Here is a 13,799-nt window from a genome sequence, read left to right as displayed (position 1 = left end):
ACTTTTGTAAGTAGACTCCAGAAACATGACATGCATCTTTAAATAATGTCGCTCAGTAGAGTGTATGCCTCCAACACGGCTCAAGTCCCCTTATATGTAATCATGCCTCACCAAATTTAACACACTCATATATATCAGTCCATATTCCTGCTTATTTTCATCAACATTTATACATTATTCCTGAGGAAATCTGCAAAAAAGTCAATAAAAAAAACAAAAACATACACAATGTTAAAGGAAGAGATTGACCCTTGTTCAGGATCCACGCCAAAATGCAATAGATTTCATCCTTCCACCTAATGTCCTTGGTGGGGTTGACCAGTGAAGGTAGAAAATAGGACAAAACCCCACAGAGTCTATAGACTCATGGAAGAGTTAAACCAGCAGGAGGATGAAGCTCTCGGAACATGCTGGAGGTGGCTGTATTGATGGCAGGCTGGATGGTGGTTTGATAGTCGGTTTGAAAGACAGAATATCAGGATACTAGTTATAGTGTGTCCACTGTTTATTTAATGGATATCACTGACAGGCTCACAGTCGGCAGACAGAAAAATCGGTTAACATGACTACATTGAAAAGCAAATGCAGTGGTGAAGGTGATAGTGAGAAAAACAAATTGAATATAGGAGAAAGACCTTCCATTTAACTTTTGCCAGAGCTTCAGAAGCTGTAGATGGCATGTATCCAAGACAATGAGCTAAAACAGGCTAAAAGGAGCAGTATGAAGGAGCGGAGTTGGCTGATGATTGTTTGTTTTCAGCACACAAGCAAGAACTTCACATTATATATTGTATAGTCCTTTAATTTATTATCCATGACAAAGAAATGTATTAATCTGGTTCAAAGCAGACTTTACGAAAGGCTTCACACACATACAGTACAGTTAGATCAGTCCTGAGACCTGACAGGGAATCAATTAAGATAAGGCAAAAGGATGACTGAGGCTTTTATAGATAAGACGTATTACTCAATATGTTACATGACAACAGAAGTCTTACTCATCAAGGGTACTTCTCAGAACGCCCAGTCTTCACTTCAATCTGCTCATTTCGCAAGACAGCACTTCTCAGTGAGGCTGAGACTCTGGTTAGTTAAGACGTGAACCTGACAGCGAGTCATGTATCTTGTCAGTTTGATGAACCCAATGAATGACAAACCAGAGCGAGGGTGAGAGGAAGGTAAGAGGTTTTTCAAAATGGACCAGGTAGGAAAATCTATTTTTCCTCCTTGTGCATCCATCTCTATGCTCCCTATTCCTGCTACGGAAGGTTATCACTTAACCAGTGAACATTTTGATCAATAATACATTTGCTCGCACTGCTGAGACAGGTATAATGGTCCTGATATGTCAAGATTTAAAACAATTAACGTAATTTACGTTGAACATTAGCTATGCATGGATCCATCAGTATCATGCTGAGAAGTGAATTTGCCACAGTAAGCAAGATGAGAAATATGCATATGCAAATATAGTGAAATAGCTAGTTCAGAGCCTGTAGTCAGACATGGATATCATCTTGTCAAGTAATGACGTTCAATTTAACCAATTTATGAGAAGGTAGCTGTATATGGTCTGGATGCTGACTGAGCTTTCTTCTTAATCTAGCACCGGGTCTCATCTCAGTACATTATTGATAGACTCAACTGTAAATTAAAATTCTTCTTAATTTCCTAAATGTAAAAAGATTACGAGTCTACAGCCAAGCTAGTTCTCAAGCTATACATAACAATGCTAATATACATCTTGGTTTAGCAGGTAAGCACGCTAAAACTTGCTAATTAGCATTCAACACACAAAGTACAGCTGACGGTGAAGATTTGTATTTGGTCATAAACCAAAGTATTGGACAAATTAAAATTTTGTCCAATGATGACACCACATGAAATGTCAGGGATTCACTAAATCAGCACCATTCGTTCTGAGTAGGACATAAATGTCTTCAACCAAATTTCATGGTAATCAATCCAACAGTTGCTCAACCCAAAACCATGAATGTCAACTTGCGGTGGTGCATCATGAACTGTTCGGATTCTTGGTTAAGGACTGCTGCACACTAGAGGATTTTCAACTCTTGACTGAATTTCAAAATGTGGTAGACCACAGACATGACAGATTAACCGATTTTTAATCTTACACTCTTCAGACCACACACTGAACAATGTGACCAGAACATCTGACCACACACTTGCCAAAGGCGTATACATTTTGCAGTGCAAGCTGTAGCTGACGAGGAAATGTATTGTTGTTTTTAGATTCAAGCTTCAAGATTCAAGGGTTTATTGTCATATGCACAACAATTACATTGAGCAGTTGCTGGCAATGAAATGCTTGGGTCCCAGGCTCCCCTCTAACCATGCTCAGAAATGACACTCTGAACCTGGTGGTGCGGGCCCGGATGCTGCAGTACCTTCGGCCAGATGGCAGTGGGCAGAACAGTTTATGGTTTGGGTGATCGGGCTCTTTAATGATCCAGTTGCTCTTCTTCCTACACCGCTGAGTGTAGAGGTCCTCCATGGATGGCAGCTCCATGTTAATGCACTGAGCAGACTTCACCACCCTGTGTAGAGCCTTGCGGTTCAGGGCGGTGCAGCTGCCATACCAGGCGGTGATGCAGCCAGTCAGGATACTATTGATGTGAACCCAGAGGAACCTGAAGCTGCTGACTCTCTCCACCATAGTCCCGTTGATGGAGAGGGGTGTGTGTTTTACTCCTTGCCTCTTCCTGTTGTCCATGATCAGCTCCTTTGTTTTGCTGATGTTGAGATGGCGGTTGTTGTCCTGGCACCAAGATGCCAGGGCTCTGACCTTCTCTCTATAGGCCATCTCATCATCGCCAGTGATCAGGCCTATGATGGTAGTGTCATCAGCCAAATTTAATGATGGTGTTAAAGATTTGGGTGGCCACACAGTCATGCGTGAACAGGGAGTACAGGAGAGGACTGAGCACACAGCCCTGGGGGTGCCGGTGTTGAGAGTCAGGGTGGTGGATGTGGTGCTGCCTATCCGCACAGCCTGGGGTCTGCCCGTCAGGAAGTTCAGTATCCAATCACTTAGGGCGGTGTTGAGCCCAAGGTCTCTGAGTTCTATTGCAGGTATCTGTCGGAGCTGATTATCTTATCGGAGGAGTTGACTTAAATACAAACTATAAGAACTACAAAATAAAACACTGAACTAAAACAGTTAATATTGACATAGACATGGTAAAAATCTCGGTGGGCAAGCAAAAAGAAACTTAGGGCATTGTCACACCTGAAGTCTAGACCAAATTCAGAATCAAACATCATGTCTTCACCAATGTGGACTTCATCTCCCTTTAATTGATTTGTTTATAGAGCGTTAGGGTTAGAGGGTTAGAGCATCTAACATTGGCATGTTGTCAATTCTGCTATTTTATGCACGTTCATTTTATTGAGTGCATTTTTTCCTTTTGAATGGAGAAAATGAATTAAGTGGTTCATTTTGTTGACTATGTTGCTACAGTAGGATCATTATGGTATTACTACCTGCATCGCCAACTTCAGGCACACTGGTATGAATGCATCAAGTGAACATACCCATCATCCAAACATTATATCATCAGAGGTCAAGAGTGAAAGGAATTTTGGGGGCCTGCAACTTAGTTTCTGGAGAGACCATGACTTCCTTCTCTTTTTCTTTTTGTGCTGTTTAACTGTTTAGCTGTCTCAACTTCCTGCAATCCAGATCGAGACTACCTCTTTTGGCTTAAATAAATGTTGGGCTGTTGGTGCAGACCTGTTATTTTAGTTGAGAATAAACTGAACAAAAAACAAGGTTGGTGTGAAAGCCTCCAGAAGATCCAACACAGGCAGAGAAATTGCTAAAAAAATTATTATACCAAGTATGAGGTAACACCAGGGAGAATGGAAAGGAACAAAACAGATGAACTGACAAAGAAGACCTGGGAGAACGGAGACTAAATACACAAGAGAGGCAGGCATAATTGGACACAACGGGAGCCGTCAATCACTGAGGCAAGAAACCAAACACAGACAGGAAATAACACAACCAAAGACAAACAAGATGAGTAATTTTAAAGAAAAACAAGTAGCAAAAGAAAGATTCCAAAACAAGCCTAATCAGAGAGCCTTAAAAATCCAAAAAGTCTTTCCATGGTCCCTAACAGGGCAAAGTCTAACAAAACAAGTACTTTTTATGTGTTATCTGGGTAACATGATTGCCATCCATACAAGAGACTAGTTGAGGTATTTCAGTTTGGATCAAAGAAGCGAATTGTCAAACTGAAGGAACAACATTGCCATCCCTAGATAAAAAATGTTACTCGTAGCTTTTCTAAAACTCTATTCAAATTATTTTCTCGCAAATTTTACTTAAAACGTGTTCTTCTAGGAAACGGAAGATGAACTACATTAAGAAAAATCTTCATACTGTTACACTGTGCATGGATCAATATTTCAACAAATAATCCATACCCTGGCTACCTGAGGTTGCTGGCTCCACTCTCATCACTCAGCAGCCATAAACCACCGCTCAAAGAGCTTCCATATTGACCCCAAGGACTCTTGCTCCCATTGTCATCACATACAAGATAGCGAGGCATGTTTTATAGATGCATAACATTCAAACACAAAAATAAGGATGTTATTACTCAGTCTCTCTCCATATTGGCTGTTTATGGCCCGCTTGAAACAAATGTCATCGAGATTGGAGTAATACCATCTGTATTACCACTCATAAAAGAAGATATCAATCACTCCCCCTGACCTTTTTTCTCCTGATAAAGTGTCTCATCAATGAGCTACATCCCAGTGCCTGAGGGCTGAAGGGCTATTGGTTGAAATCAATGCTGTGCCAAGTATTGTTAGTGGACAACATGCCCCATGATTCAATGCTCCACACTTTCTTGATTGCATTGTACAGACCACTGACAAGCAGCATTAATGGACTGAGCATGTGATTCATGGTAACTGACTGACTGACTGCTATTAAGGGCGTCCGGTTTCATGCACCAGCATGACGGCAGCATCAGTGGCCATAAATCGCCTGTGACTTGGCCAAATGCCAGGGACGTGTTTGTGTCTGTTTGCATGCAAATGACTGTGTGGTTATGTCTGTGTGTAATTGTTGACTTTTGGGAGGCATTTCAAAGACAGCAGGTTTTATTTACAGGAGTTCTGCTGGACCCCCTGTGGCCTGTATGCCTTCCTCTCCCCACAGGGACTTCAATTACAGTGTGTGTCCTTTTTTGCTTTAATTGCTTAATAATTACACTACACTGAGCAAATGTTCTTCTGTGCACATGATTGTCTTCACAAGTTGTCTTCTCATTCTGTCCCCAACCTCATATACTGTAGGTCATTTGTCTTCCCCATGCATCCCTCCTTCACTGGCATTTCCTAATGACTTTATGCTTCCTATAGGCCCACACACAGAGGTTGTCTCATTGACTATTGGAGCAGCTCGACCTGCGTAAGGAACCTTTAATTGTTTTTACTGGATTCTGACAGCGGATGACACATGATGGATTTGCTGGAATACTTATCTCTGACACGGAAAAAGGACAATTTGTGGATACATTCACGGTCAAATGAGAACTTTTGCAAAATGCTGCACAGTCAGATGCAACAAAAACATTTTAATGGCTGGATTTCCAAGCTTGTGTTTTAGACTCAGAGAAGTGTCTCTCATTTGGAGTTCAAAGTACATTCAGAAGAACTCCCCAAGGTTAAATGGGCTGTTGCACAAACTCCACAATTTACCACAAATCTCTCACCACCTCGTGAGCAGTTAGCTGTGATGGAAGTGTTAAATGAGCTGGGCTTTCTGTAAGAACATGTGCATGTCCCTCATGTGAAACCTATTATAAAAACCTAATCCCAAACTATTTTAGCATTTTAGTTCTTTCACTCTAAGGAATTTGTAACATTAAATAGATTAATCAGACACTCACTTCAAGAATGCAATTTAAGGTTACCTAGCAGCAAAATGCATAATGAGCTGTAGGAGTCAACTAAGCAATATACCACAAATTGCTCCATGAAAGCCATTTTTCAGATTCCCCTATTATATTTCAAGGGCACTTTGACCACCACAACACAGAAATGGTTCCTGATCAAAGCTCCTACAAGTCATTATCATTACTTATGCATGCTTGGAGGACTGAAGGGCCTAATTTTTCATCGATGTGACTGATAATAGTTGAGTGTAGGTTACATGAAGCTTTGATAGAATATTTCTCAAGAAAGACTCATTTTGTTAGGTGCCATTCCTCACCTTTTACAGGAAGAAGACTTGAATTGAAAGTCGAGTCAAAGAACTAGAAAAATAAAAAACAATACTCATTCCAAATTAATTCACTTTCACTTTACCCTAGAAAAGACCCTTTATATTTAAAGACTTTATATTTACATCGAGGGGGTCCTCCCTATGGAGGCCGCCATGTTTTTTACATTAGTCCAGACTGGACAAACTAAACACCTTTTGAGTTTTCATGACTGCAGCTACCACAGGTTCTCTTTTATGTTTGGAAGGAGAGGGTGAGGTGAGGGGTGTTCAGCTGCAACATGCAACTTCAACATTAGATATCACTAAATTCTACACACTGTACCTTTAAAAGGTTATTCATTGAAAATCCAGCAGTAAAGAATAATTGTAGTAATATTATGAGCAAACTATCTGAAATTATTAACTTTTGTTCTGCAGAAAAAACGTTTGTTTGTACTAATATGCAACAGTTGGCCCCAGGGGAGTGGGTAGACTAATTGAGATTCATAAAACACTGACATTATGTTTTGTTATTTTTTTTACAGGTTGCTAAGGGGGTTGCGAGTGTTGCTAACAAAATGCTGTAACTTGTGACCGTCTGGTTAGTGAGGGCATCACACTAGCAGAGGAGGCATGGGCAGCCTGGGGGTCCCCTGAAGCATTAGATGTGTATCAGAGGGCCTGGGGTCAGGGCCCCTTCAGAGGGTCACAATATAAATCTGAGGGTTTTAAAGGTTGAGAGCTACAGGTAATATTTAGCAATTAATTGTAAAGTATATTTTAATAGCTTATCACAGGTTTTATTATGTAAAATCTTTATCATAAATGTAAATGCAAATGAATTAAAAAATCTCAATAAATAAGTGGAGAGACAGTAAACTGTTTTCCTTAGAAATTAATTGCAAAGTAGCATAATAGAGAAGCAAGAACCACTAATGTGTGCTTAAGAAAATGGTCCATACCATAATATCAGAATCATAAGTCAACGTGAGTACAACAATATAAACCAAGACTTAGAGCCAACTTCCTTCCCCTAAAGGACTCCTAACCACAAACATATACATTTGTTTGTCCAGCATATTGTTCTGAACTGTATATATTCTCCCAGAGGCACCTTAATCTTGTGTTATACGGTTATAGGCAGGCCAGGTTTATTTAGCTGGGCTCAGTAAACTGCAGTTTGATAATAAAAAAGGTTGTTTTTCCATAAAACACAATGTGATCACTAATTATTAGGAGGGAAACATTTGTTTCACAGAGACGTAGACATTACAGAAGAAAGAGGACATTATGTCTGGAGGAAAAAAGAGCAAGAGAGGAGACACTGCCTTAATTTAAAAAGTTGTCTATGACCAGAAAATAATCAGATTTCAATTAAAGAGGACAATCCTTATTGTCATGGGACCCAGAACGAGTCACTGGTATGTGCCTTCAGGCTACAACTACACTGTTTCATTATCTCTCTCCTGCATGCATGGATTTCCTTTTACCTTTACCCGTTAGCCATTCAATGTTCCTTTCACTCGATATCGCACCTATAGAGGTGTTCAGGAAAAATCAATTCAGTGCTGTGATGTGGAGTCAACTCTTGATTGTTGTATTGAGTGAAACATTTACACTTTGTGCGCTATTCTTTTTAGAAATGGATTTATTTTGTTGCTGTTTTCTGTAGTATATCATCTAAAATGAGAAGTCTCACAATGTTGCTTGAAATGAAAATATCTACTGATAAATTGCTAAAGATAAAAGCTGGAGCAACCTGATTCACTATTTCATTCCGAATACAAAACCATAAAAGAATGACAGACTATTTGCACTTGGCCTGATACAGTACATGAACAAATGTATGCAGACTGCAAATACCATTTGACATTTCTAATAAAGATCAAATTATTTTTTTTGCTGAAGGGTTGGAACTTTATATGACATGTGAATGACGATTTAATAAGAAGACTATGTTCTAATCCTGTTTGCAGATCACCGAGGTGTACTGTGTTACACTGAAATATAATCCAGGAGGTTTCACTAATGATTTACCAACTCACAAAAACTGACATGATAATTCTTTGTGTCTTCAGTGTCTGTATGAAGAATTAGGGTCATATTAAATTTAAAAAAGGGAGATAATATTACGCAAATTAAGTTGTACTTTAATATGAAAAATGTCAAAATATTTAAAGAAAAAGAAATTTTAAGGAAATAAGCAACAAGGAGAACCTGTGTTTGCTTCTGATCCAAAATCCTGATTACCGATCTCACTATTTCTTGAGAAACCATGAAACCCCTTTGAATAGCAGACAGATTGCAGTCAACCACCAAACAGTTCCTCTGCCACAAAAGAGGCAATTTCCTCCAAGTCTGTTGGGTTCTTTCTTTGGAATAGACAGTTTCTTGCACAATCTTTTCAAAGTCTTGATACTTATGATAATGTGGTGCTGATGAGCCATAAGATTAAGTATTTTGTTATTTATGAAACAAAATACTCAAGTATTGCTTCAAAAGATGCTCCACATTTCTCATTTGAATGCAGGCGACCGGCTGATTGTCTGATTTCCCCTCTAAAAATGACACGGTTTACCACCGTATTCTCATAATATTGAGATTTATTCTCGTCATTTCTGATTTTTTTCCATTGAAGTTGCCCTTATACTCCATTGCATTTGTAAAAATAGATAATAATAAGTTGTTTGGGCAGGTAAATTCAATCTGGGTGAGGAAAATGAAAGAGTAGCTCTTGACCCTCATTCTAACTGCCGGGGTAATCTCGAGCAAGGCATCTGCTCTGATGGAGCTGCTCAGTGGTTACAGATTATTCTGATTGTACTGGGCAGCTTCTAGATATGAATGAGTGAGTGTGAGCTGGGCTTGAAACTTCTGAGAAATATTAAAAAATGTGTCTGGTACATACTGGCCTCCTGGCAGTGGAATCCAAAATGTGATACGGTTACACCAGAATATGAAAGGTTGCACATGCAGACAGGTTTGAGTTCGACAAGAAAAAGTTCACCACCATAGTTTTCAGCTCCTAGAAGAAGTTTCCAGTGTGTCTTAGTCTTCGCCTCTGGAGGACTTGAGTGCGTTAAAATAAACTATGAAACTTTTAGATTTAACTTTTCCAGCCACGAATTCACATCCTGGATCAAATCAGACACTGAGGATCACAGTATTATTTTAGGATGCTTATGATTGATCTCTCTGATGTATTTATCTTTTGGTTTTGAATTTGGTTTATCTTCATTGTGCATTTCATGGGAGGCCTGTATATTGTAAATGCAGCTCAGCAGTCTGATGACCAATTCAATTATGAAGTTAAAATAGCTTAAAAGTACATACCAGAAGCATACACAACTTAAAAGAGTAAGAGCATTAAACATTAAACATGTTTAAGTATAGAAACAGTATAAAAGCAGAAATTATATTATACAACAGACAATGTCTGATTAAAGTGTAGGATTAAGTGGCACTGGAAAATGCAGCATGTTTTTAGGCCTATAGTTGATCTATTGTTACAGGCATCAGACTTGGACCAGCAGCAAGGATAACACAGGCCAGGTAGCACTGTGTAGCCAATCTAAAATAAAGGTTTTCTGTGGATCAATAAAGAGAAGACCATGCCAGAGCTGAGCTGATCTGTTTAAATAAAAACTGAACATATCACCTTTTCAACTTATTACACCATAGATAGCTCACTGACCATTTAAAATAGATAATAAGGGAAAATGAAGAAAGGAAACAGTAAAGAAACTTTCAGTGCTATAGGATAAAGAGAGGAGCACCTGCTGACAGCTGCTTTCTTATAGTATAAGAAAGTATAACACCGATGGCTCTGTGGCAGCAAATACCATTTCTATTGGCAAGACCTTCCTCATGATCCTCCTCATCCAATTATTCTCCTGAGCGGGCAGCAGACAGGCTGAAATTACACCATGACCTTAGTTTATATCTCCCTCATTTTGGGAGAGAGTCTCATCATGTTTAAACCCTTACAGGTGAAGGCTCATACTGAATCTTACTTGGCTGGAATAGAAATCCTTTTTTAAAATTGTTTTCTGGAAAAGAACAAATGTTAATATGATTTTTTCTGTACACAGCTGTTTCATGTTTGTCCTGTAGAAACTATAGGAAGATGTGATGTGTTTGTAGCAGTGACATCAGCACGTGGACATATACTTCTGCATGAGCACCAGCAGCTTCTGTTTAGAATGAGATGAAGTTTAAACAAGTAATCTGTCTGGCTTGTAAATATTGTTTGAGGAACCTGCAGTAGATTTTTCTTTTAAGCCACATGATCATTCATATAACAAGCCAGTAATGGAAATGATCAGGTTGGCGGGTGTAAAATAGTTCTCAATTATGGGAGGAAACCTGAGTGGGCTTTTATAAATTAAATGCACATTCATTGAAATTCAGATTAAAGATGAGGACATCACGCTGCAGGTGTCAGCCTGGATGGGCTTGTCATGCATAATGAAATGATGGCACTCTCCTGATTATGTATTATGATACAGCAGTGTTTCATGTAGAACTGACTGCGGCAGTCTTTCCTGTTTGTGCAGCACCAGAACAGAAAGTCATAAAAGTAGCATTTCGCTTTGAACAGCTTTTCATGTCCCTGCACTTTCCTTTAATTTCATTAGAAAATGTGTAAATACAACTCAGCAGGACAATCTTCTCAACATCCTCATGCTTTTGATCAAATTAGAATCAACACTTGCCCTCCTCAGAGACAGATACACACTCGTCTCCAGCTCTGTAAGTTTCTAATTCAATTAACGTTATATTACATGCATTCTCCTAATCATAATTATAGGATCTAGCTTTTATGGCTTGTCCACAAAGAGCACTGTCCCATTTAATCTGCCGCAGCACATTGTCGTGACAGTAGTTCCCTGTGATAGCTGCGGTAATGGAGCTCCACACAAGTAAAGAGCAATCACTCGGCTGATATGATAGGATTTTTCTTTCCATCGGCTGTAGACTAAAGGTGTGAAATGCAGAGAACTCACAGCTGCAGTGAAGCCAGCGATAGAGTCGAGCTGAATGACAATCAACACCGTGGGTTTATTATTATGTTAAATCGTTATGTGACATATATTAGTCATATTTCTTTCATGCATTGCATGCACCTGCATTATTCATGAAAGCAGAACTGACAGGCTTTACAAACACATGTATTATCTGCAGTAAATGAGGATTTTGATTGAAATATTAAAAGGTTAAAATGAACTGAAAATGATAATAGGTGGTTTCTCTTTGCCACTTTGTCCACTTGTTCTGTTAAATGTCGTTGTGTGTGGTCGAGAAGAGCATCCACAAATCCTCAGACGTCTATTCTACCCATGTTGTCTCGTGGGGATTCACCAGTCTTGCCACAATGACTCACAGCTCTCATCCCTTTTTATTTTATAGGCCGCTGCTTTTGTCTCTGTTGTGACAGGGTTGGTTTACAGACACCACTCCTTTCTTCTCCCCTGTCAGGCTGTGTCATTATTATTCAGCTGTTGCTTTCCCAGGAGAAATCCTCCCATCAGAGAATGCATCCACTGTTTTTCCCTACACACTCCTCCATTATACAGTGAAGTAAGAAAACATTATATCTGTCTGTTTTCTTTATGACCACTGCTGCGGTCTGTGAAAACAACAAGCAGAAGTCCTCCTTTGTTATTGTGGGACAACAGTGTCCTGGGTAGCACAGCAAATCTTTTCCCGAGCTTCATTGTGGTCAGAGTGCAAGTAATCACATCGTGGAGTAGGGTCAGGGGTTTCCTTGTTATGTAAAGTCTTATCAGTCTGGAGAGTCCTACAGAGAAACAAATAAGATTTCATTTATTTTAGAGGAATAGTCTGTGGCACTTACTCGCTTAGACCCGAGCGTGAAGTAATTCATAGGACTGTTTCCATGGCGAAACAGTCCTATGAATTAGGTGTATGACACGAAGGAGCCTATAGACACTGGTGGTGGTGATGGAAATAGAGCACAAAGTTAGAATGTCTCATGTCTTTACAACTGAACTTTCATTACATTCAATAACAAATATGTGATTATACTTTGACTAATGCAATGTTGTGAATAATAACGCAGTAATGTCTTACTGCGATACTCTTACACAATCTTTGTGTAGCTGCTTCATCCCCCAGTTCTTAGTGTGCAGAGAAAATACAATTTACCAACTTGATAACACAAATGTGTACATTAAATCTACTGATATCGTGTCGTAGTGTCTTTGTGCTGTTGCGATCTGATCGATGCTGTCTCTTCCTTTGAATCAAACAGATACACTTGCAAAAAATCATTTGAAGTGCACAGAGAGCATCAAAGAGCTAAAAGAAATCACAACACTCTTTTCAAACTTGATTTTCTTTTTCTATTTAGGCTGGCAATGGGCTGTATACATTTCTTTTAAATTAGTTATGAAGCGTTTGATGTACAGTCATGTTGAAGGATCAGTTCCTCTTTGGTTTTGGCCTTTTTATGGAATTTGTGTTGACAATAATAATAAATGTCCCCAGACTCATGGTACATATCCACAAAGGTGCCGGGTGCAAGGCAGACCAGCACCTATGAGAAATCTAATGTCTGAGCTGCAGCTGATGTGTGTTGATAACACAGACTCTATACAAAGACAGAAGGCGTGTCTCTGCTCCCTCACAACCCTGGATACAATCACTTCTCTCTTGTGCATTTGGAGTCAGAGTATTGATAGGGTATTGTGATCCTGCCTATCAATACTCTCACCCAATCATGGTCAGTCTCAGCTGTCCAGTCATGACATTTCACTCCATTTTTATCAAACAACTGATGAAAATCAAACTTTAACACTGGGAAAAGACTGTGTGACAAGAACTACTTAAAATGACAGAAACACTCTTTGAGAAAAATCTATTTGATGTGCTAGGAGGTATCACATCAGTCCACCAACGGAAAGTTTAGTAACTGAAATTGATGAAATCCTCCAACTGCTTTAATTGAATCTGAATTATATGTTACAGTGAAATTCATCATCTAAACTTAAATGCCCAGCATATTACCGAGAAACATTTTGCCGCAATAAAATCCTCTCTCCACACCAACTATTTAGGCTACTGTTGATCGATTAAAAAAATTGCCTTAAAGCAGAAAGAGAAATATGAAAATGCATTTTCCACTTGTAAATGTATTCAGAGAGGGCTACAAACAGTCAACATAGACATGGGGAAACAGTTATCTCTGTACAAATACCTCCAAGCCAGAAAACCTTTTGTACTCTCAGCAATGCTCTCTTTCAGTCATGCTCCAATAGGGATAGGAGCGTGGAAAATTAATTTTTAAAAATCTACACAGGAAAAAAACGGGCGTATTAAAAACCAAATCTTTTAATGGATGGTGCAATATCTGGGGAGAATGTGCACAAAACGATGACGCTGACAGCAAATGGCCCTCCTGAAAAAGGATACAGCAAACTGAGCTTGAGGATAATATTCAAAGTGGGACCTCTGTGTGTAGAGTACTCGTCTGTGCAACATTTACCACACAAATGATCAATGCACCAGCTGATGGAGCTACGAGACATCTTAC

This window comes from Paralichthys olivaceus, chromosome 7 (assembly GCF_024713975.1).
Source record: "Paralichthys olivaceus isolate ysfri-2021 chromosome 7, ASM2471397v2, whole genome shotgun sequence".
In the NCBI taxonomy this organism is placed as follows: domain Eukaryota; kingdom Metazoa; phylum Chordata; class Actinopteri; order Pleuronectiformes; family Paralichthyidae; genus Paralichthys; species Paralichthys olivaceus.
Note: the sequence above shows the minus strand (reverse complement) of the source record.